A 17,802-nucleotide genomic window follows, 5' to 3' on the forward strand; every position below is an offset into this window, starting at 1 on the left:
GCTATTTATTACTTGTGTGACCTTGGCCAAATCACTTAACATATTTTCATCTTAATTCACTGAGAAGAAAATAGCAAGCTACTCTAATAATTTTTGCTAAGAAAACCGCTTGGACAATATAATCCATGTTGTTGTAAAGAATTGGAAGTAATTGAAAAATAACTAAGAACAAACTGGTAGCTTGAGCAATTAAAAAGCCTTTAATGACTTTCAAGAAGCAAGTGTCAAGATGGTGAAGTCTGATTAGAGAATATTAAATTTATAGGAAACAGGTTAGAGGTGGTGAGGAAATTAAAATTGAATGCGGAAATAATTCATTTGAAAAGTTGACAGTGAATAATTTAAAATAGGATGGGAATTCAAGGGATCAGTGCACCCATAACATTTTAAAATTTTTTATTAATATTTATTTATGCATACATAGGAATGAGATTTCAAGGAAAAGGAGAAATTGAAAAAAATCAGAGCGAAACAATTTAGCAAAGTCTCTGAAAGATAGAAGACTTGGAATTTAGAGCAAAAGTGGCAATATTATTACTTATTAAGGGTAAAGACTAGAGGAAACCACAAAGTGGCATTCAATGGAAACATTTCTATCTTGCTAGACAATTTTGGTCTTCCAAACAAGGCAACCAATGAAATCATATCCTTCAGCAAGGTTATTTGAGCTTGATTATGAATATGAGAACCCACAAAAGAATATTATTTTATTTTAGAGACTGCTGAATCACAATAATGGATTAGTTGACATAAAATATTACATATATGCAATATATTCAATCAAATGAATCCATAATTCAGGAACTTTTTGTAACTTAAAAAAAAAAAAGATCAATAAAAGCAAATGATGAATCTGATTCATAAAAGTACAATGAAATTATGAAAGTGTTGCAGGTCAGGTTTGACTAGGCTAATCCTACAGCAGTTTAGGTTTGAGATCAAAACAAAATTAGTCACTTTAAGCCCATAAAGTTGTTATAAGAAAAAAAAAAAAAAAAGATATCTTTATCTAGACCAGGGGAATGATATTCAACATGAATAACCAAGGACTGATTAAATTATTCACTTTCTTGCTTGAGTTGCCTGTGATGATCACAGGTCAAGCATAAAGAAAGAGTTTCAACTGTTTGTCCTAATGTGACCAGAAAGAAAAGTCAATGGGTAGAGCCTTTACTTTTCCGAACCACTTAAGTTTCAAAGATTTTTTTAAATATATTTTTTTAAACTAAAGGACTATCCCAATACACAACAGTTGACTCTGGTAAATATGTTTGTTGTCAAAGAAGTAATTATGTTCTCAAATTAAAGGACATGGCATAATAGCCAAATTCAAAAACTTTACTTAATTGAAATTTTTTCATGGCATTTAGAGCTTTGTGCTATTGGATTTTAATATTAGAAAAGTTTGGCAATTAACTTTATCCACCAATACCACCTTAAATTTTTCAGTGTCCCTTTCAAAATAGAGCATTATTTTTTCATACACAGCAGAATTTGTTCACAATAGTAAATATGCCTCTTGTAATTTAGGATACTTAATAAATTTCTCAGAGTGCTAATTTTTCTCTAGTGTTTTATCTTTTCACTATAAATTTTGGATTTAATGAAAAGTAAAAGAAAATAAATTGCTACATCATAGAAATAACATGTGCCCTCCAACTCCTAATAGGTAAAATTTCAATGTTTAAATAGCAAAATAATTTCATTACTTCCATTAATTTTTACCTTAATTCTTTTTTATTTATTTATTTATTTTGTTCATTTTTCCAAATTATCTCCTCCCTCCCTCCACTCCATCCCCCCGATGGCAAGTAATCCCATACATTTTACATGTGTTACAATATAACCTAGATACAATATATGTGTGTAAATACCATTTTCTTGTTGCACATTAATTATTAGCTTCCGAAGGTGTAACGTGCTCTCCTGGCAGTTACAATTACTAGTCTGTCCTAGACCCACCAGAGTACCTTTGACCACTGTCCTCTGCAGTGTGAACTCTACTTGGCTCGCCTCCTCTGAGGCCTTCAAAGGTCTCTGGCCACAATCTCTTGAATCTATAGTTTAATAACCAGTAACGCACTCAAGAACAACCACATGTAATCTTAAAAGCCTTTATTATACCTACTCACATAATGCCCTAACTGATTGTTAGACAGTAGTGCTAACAATTTACATTCGCCTCCCAGTGTTCCTTCTCTGGGTATAGTTATTTCTGTCCATCATTGATCAACAGGAAGTGAGTTGGATCTTCTTTATGTTGAAGATTTCCACTTCCATCAGAATACATCCTCATTCATATTGTTGTTGAAGTGTATAGTGATCTTCTGGTTCTGCTCATTTCACTCAGCAACAGTTGATTTAAGTCTCTCCAAGCCTCTCTGTATTCCTCCTGCTGGTCATTTCTTACAGAGCAATAATATTCCATAACCTTCATATACCACAATTTACCCAACCATTCTCCAATTGATGGGACATCTATTCAACTTCCAGTTTCTAGCTACAACAAAAAGAGCTGCCACAAACATTTTGGCACATACAGGTCCCTTTCCATTCTTTAGTATTTCTTTGGGATATAATCCCAATAACAGCAATGCTGGGTCAAAGGGTATGCACAGTTTGACAACTTTTTGGGCATAGTTCCAAATTGTTCTCCAGAATGGCTGGATTCTTTCACAACTCCACCAACAATGTATCAGTGTCCCAGTTTTCCCACATCCCCTCCAACATTCATCATTATTTGTTCCTGTCATTTTAGACTATCTGACAGGTGTGTAATGGTATCTCAGAGTTGTCTTAATTTGCATTTCTCTGATCAGTAGTAATTTGGAACACTCTTTCATATGAGTGGAAATAGTTTCAATTTCATCATCTGAGAATTGTCTGTTCATATCCCTTGACCATTTATCAATTGGAGAATGGTTTGGTTTCCTATAAATCAGGGTCAGTTCTCTATATATTTTCAAATGAGACCTTTCTCAGAACCTTTACTTTTAAAAATATTTTCCCAATTTGTTACTTCCCTTCTAATCTTGTTTGCATTAGTATTGTTTTTCAGAAACTTTTTAGTTTGATGTAATCAAAATCTTCTATTTTGTGATCAATAATGATCTCTAGTTCTCCTCTGGTCATAAATTCCTTCCTCCTCCACAAGTCAGAGAGGTAGATTATCCTCTGTTCCTCTAATCTATTTATTATCTCCCTCTTTATGCCTAAATCATGGACCCATTTTGATCTTATCTTGGAATATGGTGTTAAGTGTGGGTCCATATCTAATTTCTGCCATACTAATTTTCAGTTTTCCCAACAGTTTCTTCCGAATAATGAATTTTTGTCCCTAATGTTGGTATCTTTGGGTTTGTCAAAGATTAGATTGCTATAGATGTACCCTTTTTGTCCTTTGTATCTAATCTGTTCCACTGATCGACTGGTCTATTTCTTAGCCAATACCAGATGGTTTAGGTGACTGCTGCTATATAATATAGCTTTATATCAGGTACACTTAGACCACCTTCCTCTGACTTTTTTTTCATTAGTTCCCTTGCAATTCTCAACTTTTTATTCTTCCATAAGAATTTTGTTGTTATTTTTTCTAGGTCATTGAAATAGTTTCTTGGGAGTCTGATTGGTATAGCACTAAATAAATAGATTAGTTTGGGGAGTATTGTCATCTTTATTACATTCGCTTGGCCTATCCAAGAGCACTGAATGTCTTTCCAATTATTTAAATCTGACTTTATTTTTGTGGCAAGTGTTTTGTAATTTTTCTCATATAATTCCTGACTATTCTTTGGTAGATGGATTCCCAAATACTTTATACTCTCAACATTTGTTTGGAATGGAATTTCTCTTTGTATCTCTTGCTGTTGCATTTTGTTGGTGATATATAACAATGCTGAGGATTTATGTGGATTTATTTTGTATCCTGCCACTTTGCTAAAATTCTGAATTATTTCTAATAGCTTTTTAGCAGAGTCTTTGGGATTCTCTAAGTATACCATCCTGTCATCTGCAAAGAGTGATAGTTTGATTTCCTCATTTCCTACTCTAATTCCTTGAATCTCTTTCTCGGCTCTTATTGCCAAGGCTAGCATTTCTAGTACTATATTGAATAGTAATGGTGATAGTGGGCAACCTTGTTTCACTCCTGATCTTACTGGGAAAGGTTGCAACCTTGTTTCACTCCTGATCTTACTGGGAAAGGTTGCAGTTTATTTCTATTGCATATTATGCTTACTGACGGCCGTACATATATGCTCCTGATTATTCTAAGGAATAGTACATTTATTCCTATACTCTGAAGCATTTTTAGTAGGAATGGATGTTGGATTTTGTCAAATGCTTTTTCTGCATCTATTGAGATGATCATATGGTTTTTATTAATTTGATTATTAATATGGTCAATAATACTAATAGTTTTCCTAATATTAAACAAGCCCTGCATTCCTGGTATGAATCCTACTTGATCATAGTGTATTATCCTGGAGATGATTTTCTGAAGTCTTTTTGCTAATATCTTATTTAAGATTTTAGCATCAATATTCATTAAGGAAATTGGTCTATAATTTTCTTTCTCAGTTTTCGATCGATCTGGTTTAGGTATCAGGACCATGTCTGTGTCATAAAAGGAGTTTGGCAGGACTCCTTCATCCCCTATTTTTTCAAATAGTTTATATAGCATTGGGGCTAATTGTTCTTTAAATGTTTGGTAGAATTCACATGTAAATCCATCTCGTCCTGGGGATTTTTTCCTGGGGAGTTGATTAATAGCTTGTTCTGTTTCTTTTTCTGAAATGGGACTATTTAAGCAATTTATTTCCTCCTCTGTTAATCTAGGAAGCCTATATTTTTGGAGGAAGTGATCCATTTCACTTAAGTTATCAAATTTATTGGCATAAAGTTGGGCAAAGCAAGTCCTTATTATTTCTCTAATTTCCTCTTCATTGGTGGAAAGATCCCCCTTTTCATTTGTAAGACTAACAATTTGATTTTCGTCTTTCTTTTTTTTGATCAAATTTACCAAAGGTTTATCTATTTTATTGGCTTTTTCATAAAACCAACTCTTGGTTTTATTTATTAATTCAATAGTTTTTTTACTTTCAATATTATTGATTTCTCCTTTTAATTTTTGTATTTCAAGTTTAATTTTTGGTTGGGGGTTTTTAATTTGGTCTTTTTCTAGCCTTTTAAGTTGCAAGCCCAATTCATTAATTTTCTCTTTCTCTATTTTCTTCAAATAAGCCTCTAAAGATATAAAATTTCCCCTTATTACAGCTTTAGCTGCATCCCACAGATTCTGGTATGATGTCTCATCATTGTCATTATCTTGGGTGAAATTATTAATTGTTTCTATAATTTGCTCTTTCACCCAGTCATTCTTTAAGATGAGATTATTCAGTTTCCAATTCCTTTTTGGTCTATTTATCCCTAACATTTTACTGAATGTAGCTTTTATTGCATTGTGGTCTGAGAAGAAGACATTTGTTATTTCTGCCTTCCTACATTTAATTTTGAGATCTTTATGTCCTAATATATGGTGATTTTTTGTATAGGATCCATGAACTGCTGACAAGAAAGTACATTCCTTTCTATTGCCATTCAGTTTTCTCCAAAGGTCTATCATACCTAGTTTTTCTAATGTTCTATTTACTTTTTTAATTTCTTTCTTGTTTGTTTTGTGGTTTGATTTGTCTAAATCTGAGAGTGCAAGGTTGAGATCTCCCACTATTATAGTTTTACTGTCTATTTCTTCTTGCAACTCTCTTAACTTTTCCTTTAGAAAGTTAGGTGCTATACCACTTGGTGCATATATGTTTAGTATTGATATGGCTTCATTATTTATGCTACCTTTCAGCAGTATATAGTTTCCTTCCTTATCTCTTTTAATTAGATCAACTTCTGCTTTTGCTTGATCTGAGATAAGGTTGGCTACCCCTGCTTTTTCGGCTTTACCTGAAGCATAATAGATTCTGCTCCAACCTTTTACCTTTATTCTGTATGTATCTCCCTGCTTTAAGTGTGTTTCCTGTAAACAACATATTGTAAGGTTCTGACTTTTGATCCAGTCTGCTATCCATCTCCTGTTTGATGGGAGAGTTCATCCCATTCACATTTACAGTTAAAATTACTAATTCTGTATTTCCTGCCATCATATTATCCCCAGATTATGCTTTTTCCCTTGACCCCCCTGAACCCCTTCCCCAATATTTAATTTATAGACCCACCTTGTGACGCACAGCCCTCTCTTTTTTTTTTAGTATCCCTCCCCCCTCCCTCCACGTCCCTTCCCTTATTCTCCTTTTCCTTTTCCCTTTTCCTCTCCCCCCTTTTAATGAGGTGAGAGAGAATTCTCTGAAAAACAAATATGACAATTATTTACTCTTTGAGCCTCTTCTGATGAGAGTAAGATTTACACAATGATTCTCCACCTCTCTAAATTCGCTCAGATATGGTTTATTTTCTATGCCTCTTCCTGGGATGTAGTTTCCCTCTTTTTATCACAACCTCCCTTTTTTCTGATACTACCCCCTTCCCTTTACTACACCCCCTCCTTTTTTTTTGTCTTTTATATCAGTAAAATCAAATTATCCATTTGTACTTTCTATATACCCACAACAGAGATCTAGTTCTCAAGGGTTCTGTGTACCTTTTTTTGTTTCTCTTCAGTCTTGTGGATGTAGATCAAATTTTTTGTTTAAGTCTGGTTTTTTTCTTAGAAACAATTGGAATTCCTCTATTTCATTGAATGACCATCTTCTTCCATGGAAAAAGATGCTAAACTTAGCTGGGTAGTTTATTCTTGGTTGCAATCCTTGCTCTTTTGCCTTTTGGAATATCAGGTTCCAGGCCCTTCTATCTTTTAATGTGGAGGCAGCCAGATCTTGGTTAACCCTTATTTTGGCACCTTGGTATTTAAATTGTTTTTTTTCTAGCTGCTTGCAGGATTTTCTCCTTTGTGTGGTAATTCTGCAGCTTAGCCACCATATTCTGTGGTGTTCTTTTTTTAGGGTCTATTTCGGAAGGAGTTCGATGAATTCTTTCTACATCTACTTTCCCTTCTGTTTCTATTATCTCTGGATAGTTCTCTTTGATAATTTCCTGTAAAATAGAATCTAGGCTCTTTTTTTGGTCATAGTTTTCTGGAAGTCCAATGATCCGCAGATTATCTCTCCTAGATCTATTTTCCAGGTCTATAGATTTTTCCAGTAAGTATTTGACATTGTTCTCCAGCTTCTCATTTTTTTTTTTTTTTTTGTTTTGTTTGACTGATTCTTGGGTTCTCTGTGAATCATTCATTTCTATTTGTTCCATCCTGACTTTTAAGGAGTTATTTTCTTCTTTCACAGTTTTTAGTTCTTTTTGTAAATGCCCAATTTCATTTTTAAATGAATTATTTTGCTCTATTGAATTTTTTTCCATTTCCCTAATTTTTTTTTTTCGAGAATTATTTTCTTTTTCCAATTCAGAAATCTTATTTTCTTGGGACTTTTTTATCTTCTCCAATTCAGAAATCCTATTTTCCTGTGATTTTTTTACCTTTTCTAATTCACTAATTTTGTTTCCCTGCATCTCCTGTGAATTCTTTATTTTTTCCAACTCCAATTTCAGGACGTTGTTATTCTCTATCATAGCTTTCCTTTCCTTTCACCATTTTTCTTCAAACTCTCTTAACTTTTTAATATTCTCTTCATGGAGAGAGTTATGTGATGGGGGGCAGGAATCGTTCCCCTTTAGGTTGTTATCTGCTGAGTCTCTGCTGTTAACTTCCTTGGGGTTGGTTACCTGCTCTTTCTCTGTGTAGAAGGAATCTATGGTTTTTTTGGGCTTCTTGCTCATACTTAAAAAATCTTTTGGGGTCTGTCCCTGGGGTAGGAAATTATTTATTTATTTCTTTACCAGCTTCCTCCCAGACTGGATGGATGCAGCAGCCCTTGTCCCTGAGCTAAGAGAGAGCTCTGGGAGAGAGTACCCCTCCCCCTCCCTGGAAGTGCCTCAGAGGTGACCAGCACTGCTGTGCCGTGAGGGCGCTGTGTTTTAGAGGCTTTCCTGAGGTTGAGACTGAACAGTAAAGGCAACTCAAAGCCTAGCCTATGTATCCTGTTGGGGGTGGGGGGGATGTCTGCAGCAGGTGATGTGAAAAACCCCTGTGCTCAAACTGGAAGTGTCTGCCAGAAACCGTGGTCCCTAGTTCAAAGGTTCCGCTTCTCTGGGACTTCTGTTCCACAGCCTCCAGCCAGCGGAGCCAGGCACTATGAGTTACCGCCCCGCCCACTCTCCAATCTCTTAACTACCCGCAGGCGGAAGCCTGGATTGCCTATGTCGGCCACACCCCCAGTGCCAAGATCTGCTGTGTCACCCCTGGGATCCGGGAAGATCCAATCTAGTTTTAAATTTTAAAGTGGCTTATATTTCTCCTCTGAACTGCTGTTTTATAAGCAGAGAAGAGCTAACAGCCTGTGCCAGATTCTTTTATGTCAGTGGATTCTTTGATCCCAGAGCCCTCCCCACTGTGACCTGCGCAGTGTGCCACTACCCCACTGTCTGCACTGGCCTCTCTTCTTCCTTCCCTGGGAGCTGACCTTTCCTGCCGAAACTCCAGATTCTCTTCAGCTGGTAAGTCCTGCTTCCAGTCCTTGTGGATTCTATCAGTCCAATGCTATTTCTGAGGCTGATTAAATCTAGTTGGTTGTGAGGGAAGAAAGGAGCTTACACAGTGACGTGTATCTTTTCTGCCATCTTGGCTCAGCCCCCAATTTTTACCTTAATTCTTGAAAGAATACTAGCAATAAAACAAGATTCTTAGATCTAACCATCAGATTGCCAATGGAAACTTTAGAAGAAATCATTATTGTTTAATTAAATCTACTGGTTCATTCAAGAATCCTCATTCTCATATGGACAACATACAGTTCAAGAAAGCCAGAAACCTTGAATTTTAGTTTAGGAAGTTATTTTAATTTTTTTTTTTTTTAATTCATTTTTCCAAATTATCCCCTCCCTCCCTCCACTCCCTCCCCCCGATGACAGGTAATCCCATACATTTTATATGTGTTACAATATAACCTAGATACAATATATGTGTGTAAATACCATTTTCTTGCTGCACATTAAGTATTAGCTTCCGAAGGTATAAGTAACCTGGGTAGATAAACAGTAGTGCTAACAATTTACATTCACTTCCCAGTGTTCCTTCTCTGGGTGTAGTTATTTCTGTCCATCATTGATCAACTGGAAGTGAGTTGGATCTTCTTTATGTTGAAGATTTCCACTTCCATCAGAATACATCCTCATATAGTATTGTTGTTGAAGTGTACAGCGATCTTCTGGTTCTGCTCATTTCACTCAGCAACAGTTGATGTAAGTCTCTCCAAGCCTCTCTGTATTCCTCCTGCTGGTCATTTCTTACAGAGCAACAACATTCCATAACCTTCATATACCACAATTTACCCACCCATTCTCCAATTGATGGACATCCATTCAGGAAGTTATTTTAATTTGACCTGTGTGGATCAATTCTGAATCTTAAAGAAGAGGTGATGGTAATTGGATTTCTAGCAATGCTCTGTAATTACCACTGCAGACACACACAAACAATATGGAATAAGTTTTGCCAACTTCCTAAAGGCAATTTTAAAGTCATTAAACAGAAATGTTTTTGCCCTTCCAAACATATTGTTAAATCGAATTGTAGATGTATTTTGCACAATGTGTTCCATTTCCAAAGTGCCCCCTTTTTTTTTTTTTTTTTGGTGATGGTTGTTGCTTTTTTAAAGGAGAGAAAAGTAGGCAAACATTTGAGGGCACTATTAATTTAGGTAGCTCTGTTCTCTTCCTTTGCATTTTCTACAAGTGAATTTACTTTTTTAAATGTTAAAAAATTAGCTACATATGTGGATCTACCCACACATGGGCACCTAGCAGTCACAAGATATAGAGAACTGGGCTGGAAAACAGAAAGACTAATCTTTTTTAGTTTAAATCCAGCCTTGGAGATTTATTAGCTCTGTGATCCTTGTCAAGTCACTTAACCCCATTTCTGAGTTCTTAATCTTTAAAATGAGCTAAGGAAGGAAATAGCAAACTTGATGTTGTGCAGCAGCTAGGGAAAATAAATGTATCAGTGGCCCCGAAGCCACCTGACCTTGGGAGTGATATGATATATTTCTTCCCCTATGTCATGTTGCCCCAGTTTGCTCTATATGACCAGGATGCTATGGATACAGATATTGTTGGCTTTCAGATAACCAACTGTCAGTTAGTGATAACAGAGTTTCTGCGCTTATTGAGCAACAGTAATGAGATCCTTAAAGTTGAAGCAGGTTCAGAACAAATTTGTATTTCCACCACTTGATCTAATGACATTTCAGGTGTAAAAATACACCTTTGGAAAGTTTGCCAACCCTACCCTTACCATCCCCCATCTCTGCCTAGAGAATTATGGGTATTGCATTTGCCACAAAGTCAGAACCAAACCACTCCTCAGCTTCATCTCTAAGCCTTAAAATGAGCATATCAGTGACATGAAACACCTGGTTTCTCTTTTTCCCTTACATTTATGTTCTTGCCCTTAGTTCTTTGCTAACTTCTTTTGGAACTTAATAATTAATTGGGATTACTATTATAATAAAATTCGCCCATTAACTTGGAGATCAGTCTGAACCTGCAAATTCTTTTTAGACCACCTGGTAACCAGTCTGTAACCTCAGATTGCAGGATTCAAGGGAAACACCCACAAACACACTCCAGTGGTTTTTTTTCTTTGCCCCCCAAACCCCAAAAGCAATAGGATAATGGAGAATTGGATATAACAAATAACCACAAAAATAAACACTTTTATATATCACTTAAAAATAAAGACCAAGTTTGAGGCAGTATAGCCCTTAAGTTTAAATGTTGTTCTTGGGGAAAAAAAAGACAAATTATGAGACTCTGTAGTTAATGGTTTACTAATTTAAATCTGAGAGATTCTGGAGATAACTCTTCTCACTTTCTAAATAGGATATATAATAGACAACTTTAACTTTTTCCAAAAAGCTGATTATTAAAATTTCAGTATGAGCATTTATACTTATACTTTTACACATTTATAGAAAAAAAAAACTAACTATAGCAAATATTATAACTAGTATTACAAATTAGGCTTTCATTTACTGTTTTGTTGGTCAAAACTTAAGGAAATGATAGAGAAAATGTTAATATTGAAAATTAAAATAAAAAATGTATTTTGCTTAGTTTTTTTTTGCACACATATCAGCACACTTTTGCCTATAAATTTCTCCTATGAAAAGCAACAATTAGTGTTTATAACAACTTAGGAGAAGATATCAAGTTATGTTACTGGTAAAACATTTCTTTGAGGCTGGAGAAAGCCCATTTATTTCACAAAATATGTTTGCAATGAACAAAGGAGCAAAGAAAATTCTTATTCTACTTATGACACCTACTGGTGTCATATTGGGACAATTAGAAAGTCACAACCTCTCAGTGCTCTACGCATTGAAGTTCCAACAATTATAAATTTAAGAACAGGTATTGATCAGCATTTGTGGAGGAAATTTATTTACTGGGAATTACTTAATTGATGAAAACACTTATCTAATTCTTCATCTTCCTAGCAAATATACACACATGCATACACCCATGCACGTATACATGAATATGCACACATACAGAACACATATACACACATCTATAACTTCAGTACACCCATACATACAAAAGATCAGAAGAAATATTTGAAAATATACAAAGATTTAGGATTCTATCAAATTTTAAGTAAGCTACATTTGAAAAAACTAATAATTAATTTCTTGGAAATCAATGTGTACTCAGCAATTGATTTTTCATCATTCCAAACAAGGATTGAGAGGGATGAGACCATGAAAGTGGTAACTTGGGGAAGTTGGGTTCCAATTTTTAAAAAATGGGTGGGATGAAAGAGATACGAATGGAAACAATTTTTAAAATAACAACAAAATATAACTAGACACAGAGAAGACATAAATTCAACAAAAACATATTTTTATAAAATAAGACTGAAAATTGGATAAATATTTATCATTTATACTTAGATTATTCTAATACAATGAAAATTATATATTTAAAAATATCTATATTTAGAAATATGCATACTAAATATTCACTAGATTATATTATAGAACACACATTTATTAAATGAGTACTTAGATGAAAAACAAAAACAAAATAAAAATAAAAAATGCGAAGAATATCAAATTAAGATTGTTGTTTGTTCTTCTTTCATTCTCAAAGAAAACAAATGATAACAAGAATATTTTATCTTGACTTGCAAGTGAATTGGGTATAAGTGAGGTGGAGCAATGTAAAGCTGTCAGCCTCATTATCTCCTTTAGATCAGAATTCAGTAGCAGGACATAGGTCAGGGTAACTGCTGATGGCTCTGATGCAGAGAAAGACCATTGTCTTTTTTAAGCTAAGATCTTTCCAAGACACCAAGAGGCAATACTCATTCAGAAATTAATAGGTTTGACAATTGAGGAAAAAGATGCCCTAGTTTGCCTTCATTAAAGAATCAATCTGTGAGGAGAAGACTCTCAGAGATTCTGTGTAGAACAGACAGAATTTCTCTTTACACTCACTCTATATCATCAAAACTCAAACAATAAGAAAGTAAGATGGGACATATTATTGGCCAATCCACAAGAGCCAAGGTGATTTTGGTTTAAAGACATAGTTAAATAACTCCATTCGAATGATAATGAACTTCATCAGAGTCTTATTTTTAAGAGCTATATATCAACAATTCATAATAGAAAATGTCATGAGACAAAAGAGTTAGTTGTCCTAGGTATTTTTGGTGTTTTCAATGATAAAATATAGAAAAAAATCTATTCTCAAAACTCCAAAATACCATGTAAACCATAATCAATCAGCAATAGGCAAAATTTATGTCTTTGGAAAGAGCTCTCACATATAATGATATGACTCTGCCAGTGAACAGAGGTATAGAAAGATATAGAGGAAAAACAGCAAGAAATAGCAGCTTTGATAAAAAAGGAATCATGAAATATTATGGATGACATTTAAAATTGAAAGGGGATATATAATCAAAATCATTTAATTTATCAATGAAAGGGAGTTTAAATGGACAATAAACTTCAAAAGTACAATTTGATCTGCAATTATTTAAACTATATGACAAAGTAATTTTCATAGTATTTCATAGAATCATAGATTTTAAATTGTAAGGAACTTTAAAAGCCATAAACTCAAATGCTCTCTATAAATAAGAAATCGAAACTAATGGGAGTGAAGTTGTTTAATTAGGAGAGGATCACACAGCAAGCAAATGTGAGAATGAACTTAAACCCTAATTTTCTGACTGGAATTTCAGGATTCTATCTACTATATGTCTATTTAGGGTATATACTGGATAAGTAATAACTAGGAGCAAGCTATCAGGTTGTACCAACTGTCAAAAAATCTAAGAAACACAAATTAATATAGATTGATTTCCCATTTTATAATACATAAAAATAAAAGTAAAAAAGATTGATAGAAGCTCAATTTATACTAATATGTCACATTATATAGCATAATAATCTTCATATATATGAGAGTTCTAAATTTAAATGTTTGTATAACATTTATAACAACAAAAAGAGAGGAAAAGATAATTGTAGACTTTAGAACTATGGTTAGGGAAATAATTCATCACCAGAAAAAATATGTAAAGACGTGAAATATAAAAGGTATGAACTTTTCATATATGTTTGTTCTTTACAATTTTATTAGCTCTTGTAATGTCAAAAATTAAAATAGTAAGAATGTGATGAGTATACATATTGATTGCAGAGAGATCATTTATTTACAATGAAAAAAGTCATATAGTTTTGAAATTTACTAAGAGATTTATAAATTTTATCTCTTTTAAATCTTTCAATAATTCTGTGAGTTAGTATTCACATATATATTTTATATATGCAGAAACTGAGGATCATAGATCATAAAGAATTTAGGATAATACAACTATTTTTATTGGACAAAGTTTAAAGTCAAGACATTATGGCATGAAATCTTGTCCATTTTGAGATAATGCAAAATTTACAAAAATTGATATGGTCAAAAGGGTTAAATAATTAAAAATCAAATTATGTTCTATCAGAAGTTTTATTACAAAAGTTTAAATCACTGATAGCAATAAACATATACATTTTTAAAAATACTTATATGTTAGTTTGGCAAAGATAGACATAAAATGGAAATAGTGAATTGTGAATAAACTATGGGAAGAAAGGAACACCAATATAATGATAACTGAATTGAAAATTAGTCCAAACATCTATATGGTACTTAAGATTTTATGTGTTTATCTTTAGTGTCTATTTGTTGTTCTCAATAGTAAACTTATTCCATTCTTACCTTTTGACAATCTGCTTTGTCCTATATTCTTATCACAATATCACTGAATTTTTATAGCCATTTATCTTCATCAAAATGCTCTTTATAATATTTTATTCCTTTGGATCATTGATTTCCTCTTATGAGGATATCTTAAAATAAAATGCTTCTCGCAGATTTATCCATTCTTTTTCAAGATTTTACATTTTTCTATAGTTTATTGCAAACTGAAATTTCATTCCATTAAATATCAGTTGTTCTATTTTGTATTTTCCTCCTTGCCAATTCACCTTATTTATTTATTCCTTTTTTCTATATTTTACATAGATTTCTGAAGCTATATCTCTTTATTCATGCCCCATATTTGAATATTGTCTTCATTCAATTACTAGTCATCCACAATGACTCTTCCAATTCTCTTCTTTGATATTCTCTACAGTACCAGACTTGCCCTACTCACATTGGGAATGGGTTCAATCAGCAACACTATATATCTATATCTATATCTATATCTATATCTATACCTATGTCTATATCTATATCTATCTATATGTATATATATATATATACATATATATATATATATATATATGTTTATCTTTCTCTCTCTCTCTCTCTCTCTCTCTGTATATATATATATATATTTTATATATATATATATATATATATATATTATATATATTATAGATTTGGGAGGATACTATACCCTTTATGGTATATATATATATATATATACCATAAAGGGTATAGTATCCTCCCAAATCTATAAAGAAATAAGGTGAAAAGTAGGTGGATGGGGAAGCAAATGGTAAGAGAAAAAGATAAGGGAGGGATCCCTGAGTTGGAGGAGGTTAAGTACTAATAAGCCAAGTTAGGGAGCAGAACTTAATGGAAGAGTTGGCAGGAATAGGAAAGACATGTGTTTATCTGGGGTATGTGTGTGTGTGTTTGTATATATGTATATGTGATTTAAAAAATATCTCATAAAAACCATAATTAAAAAAATAATAATAATTATCATGAGAAAAGTCAAATTCACTTCTCAATCATCATTTCATTAACCAGTTATTTATAATCCAAATCTACCACTTATATCTCATATCATTTTAATTTTGTTTTCTCCTAAATAGAATTTCATATCTTTATATGTTTTCAATTTCAGTATAATTTTTTCCTGTGTGAGAAGTCTCAAGAGGCTTTCAATCACCTGTTGGATATATATGATGAGATGAAAGCAAATGTTTCTATTGGACATATGATTACTTTGATACTTCTTAGAAGAGAGTTTCTAACCAAAACTACTTGTTTCTTATATCTCTGATTGGCACTGTAAGGAGTCAGTGAAGGTGAAATTTGTGGATTCCTCAGTATTCTTTTGATTTTTTTCCTCTGTAAAAAATGAGACTAACTGCATTTTAGTGAGAAGAAGCTCAAACTTAATAGCTCCCAAAGTTCAGTTCCCAAAGGTTTTTGTTTTTTTTTTTTTAATCTTCTTTCTCTGACACTTATAGAAAGCTGTTTAATGTTATTTGTATTACTTCCACCTATCTCAAAAAGCTTCTTGTATTCTTTTCTCCCATTGATAACTTATAGATGAGTAGGCACATGAACATCCAACCTCTTTCATTACTGTTAAAAGAGAGATCAACCGGCGGCGGAGCCAAGATGGCGTAGAAGATAAAGATACAAGCGATTTTGTGAGCTCCCTTCTTCCCTCAATACGAATTAGTTAAATCAGCCTCAAAAATAACCCTGGACTTATAGAAACCACAAGAACTGGAAGCACAACTTACCAGCTGAAGAGAATCTGGAGTTCTAACAGAAAAGGTCAGTTCCCAGGGGAGGAAGAAAAAAGGCCAGCACAGACAGGGTGAGGTGCTAGCACACTGCCCCAATCAAATTGGGGAGAACTCTGGGATCAGAGAAGCCACTGAGATAGAAGAATCTGGCATAGGCTGTTAGCTCTTCTCTGCTTATAAAACAGCAGTCCAGAAGAGAAATCAAGCTATTTTAAAATATAAAGCCAGATACTAGAACCACCCCAATCTGGAAGTAACCTAACAGATCTCAACAAGGCTGTGCAGCCTAGTCCGGGGCTTCACCTTGGAGTGAACTTGAAAGAAGAACTTGAAAGCAGGAACACAGCCCAAGGCAACATCTAATTCACATAGTGCCTGGCTTGGCTGGAGGCTATGGAACTCAGCCGCATAAGTTCCAGAGAAGCAGAACCTTTGAAATAGGGACCGTGGTATCTGGGCAGACACATCCAGTTTGAGTGCATGGGCTTTTCAGGTAAGCTGGTTATATGCACGCCTCACAGGACACATTGTTTGGTCTTTGTGTTGACTTTACTGTTCAGTCTTAAACCTCAGGAAAGAATCTAGGACACACATTGGGGTCCTTCACTGGGCAACCCTCACAGCTCAGCCGTACTAATAACCTCTGAGGCATTTCCAGGGAGGGGAAACTCTCTCTTAGCTCAGGCACAGGAGCCCATGCATTCATCTGGTCTGGGAGGAAGCTGATAAAGAAATAAATAAATAATTTCTTACCCCAAGGACAGACCACAATTTTTTTTTAAATATGAGTAAAAAGCTAAAGAGAACTATTGATTCTTTCTATACAGAGAAAGAGCGGGTATCCAACCCCAAGGAAGTTAATAGCAGAGAGGCAGCAGATAACAGCCTAAAAGGGAATGATACCTGCCCCCCAACACATAGCTCAATGCTAGGAAAGACTATTAAAAAATTAAGAGAGTTTGAAGAAAAATGGGGAAAGGAAAAAGAACCTAAGATAGAGAATAACAACGTTCTGAAATTGGAGTTGGAAAAAATAAAGAATTCACAGGAGATGCAGGGAAACTAAATTTGTGAATTAGAAAAGGTTAAAAAATCACAGGAAAGTAGGATTTCTGAATTGGAAAAAATAAAAAAAATCTCAAGAAAGTAGGATTTCTGAATTGGAAAAATAAAATAATTCTCTAAAAAAAAAATTAGGGAAATGAAAAAAAAATTCAATAGAGCAAAATAATTTATTTAAAAACTCAATTGGGCATATACAAAAAGAACTAAAAAATGTGAATGAAAAAAATAACTCCTTAAAAACCAGGACGGAACAAATAGAAATGAATGATTCATTGAGAACCCAAGAATCAGTCAAACAAAAAAAAAAACAAAAAAAAAAAAAAAAAAAGAAAAGCTGGAGAATAACGTCAAATACTTACTAGGAAAATATATAGACCTGGAAAATAGATCTAGAAGAGATAATCTGAGGATCATAGGACTTCCCAAAAACTATGACCAAAAAAAGAGTCTAGATTTTATTTTAAAGGAAATCATCAAAGAGAACTGTCTAGAGATAATAGAAACAGAAGGAAAAATAGGCATTGAAAGAATTCATTGAACACCTTCTGAAAAAGACCCT

The sequence above is a fragment of the Sminthopsis crassicaudata genome, chromosome 3 (assembly GCF_048593235.1).
Source record: "Sminthopsis crassicaudata isolate SCR6 chromosome 3, ASM4859323v1, whole genome shotgun sequence".
NCBI lineage: Eukaryota > Metazoa > Chordata > Mammalia > Dasyuromorphia > Dasyuridae > Sminthopsis > Sminthopsis crassicaudata.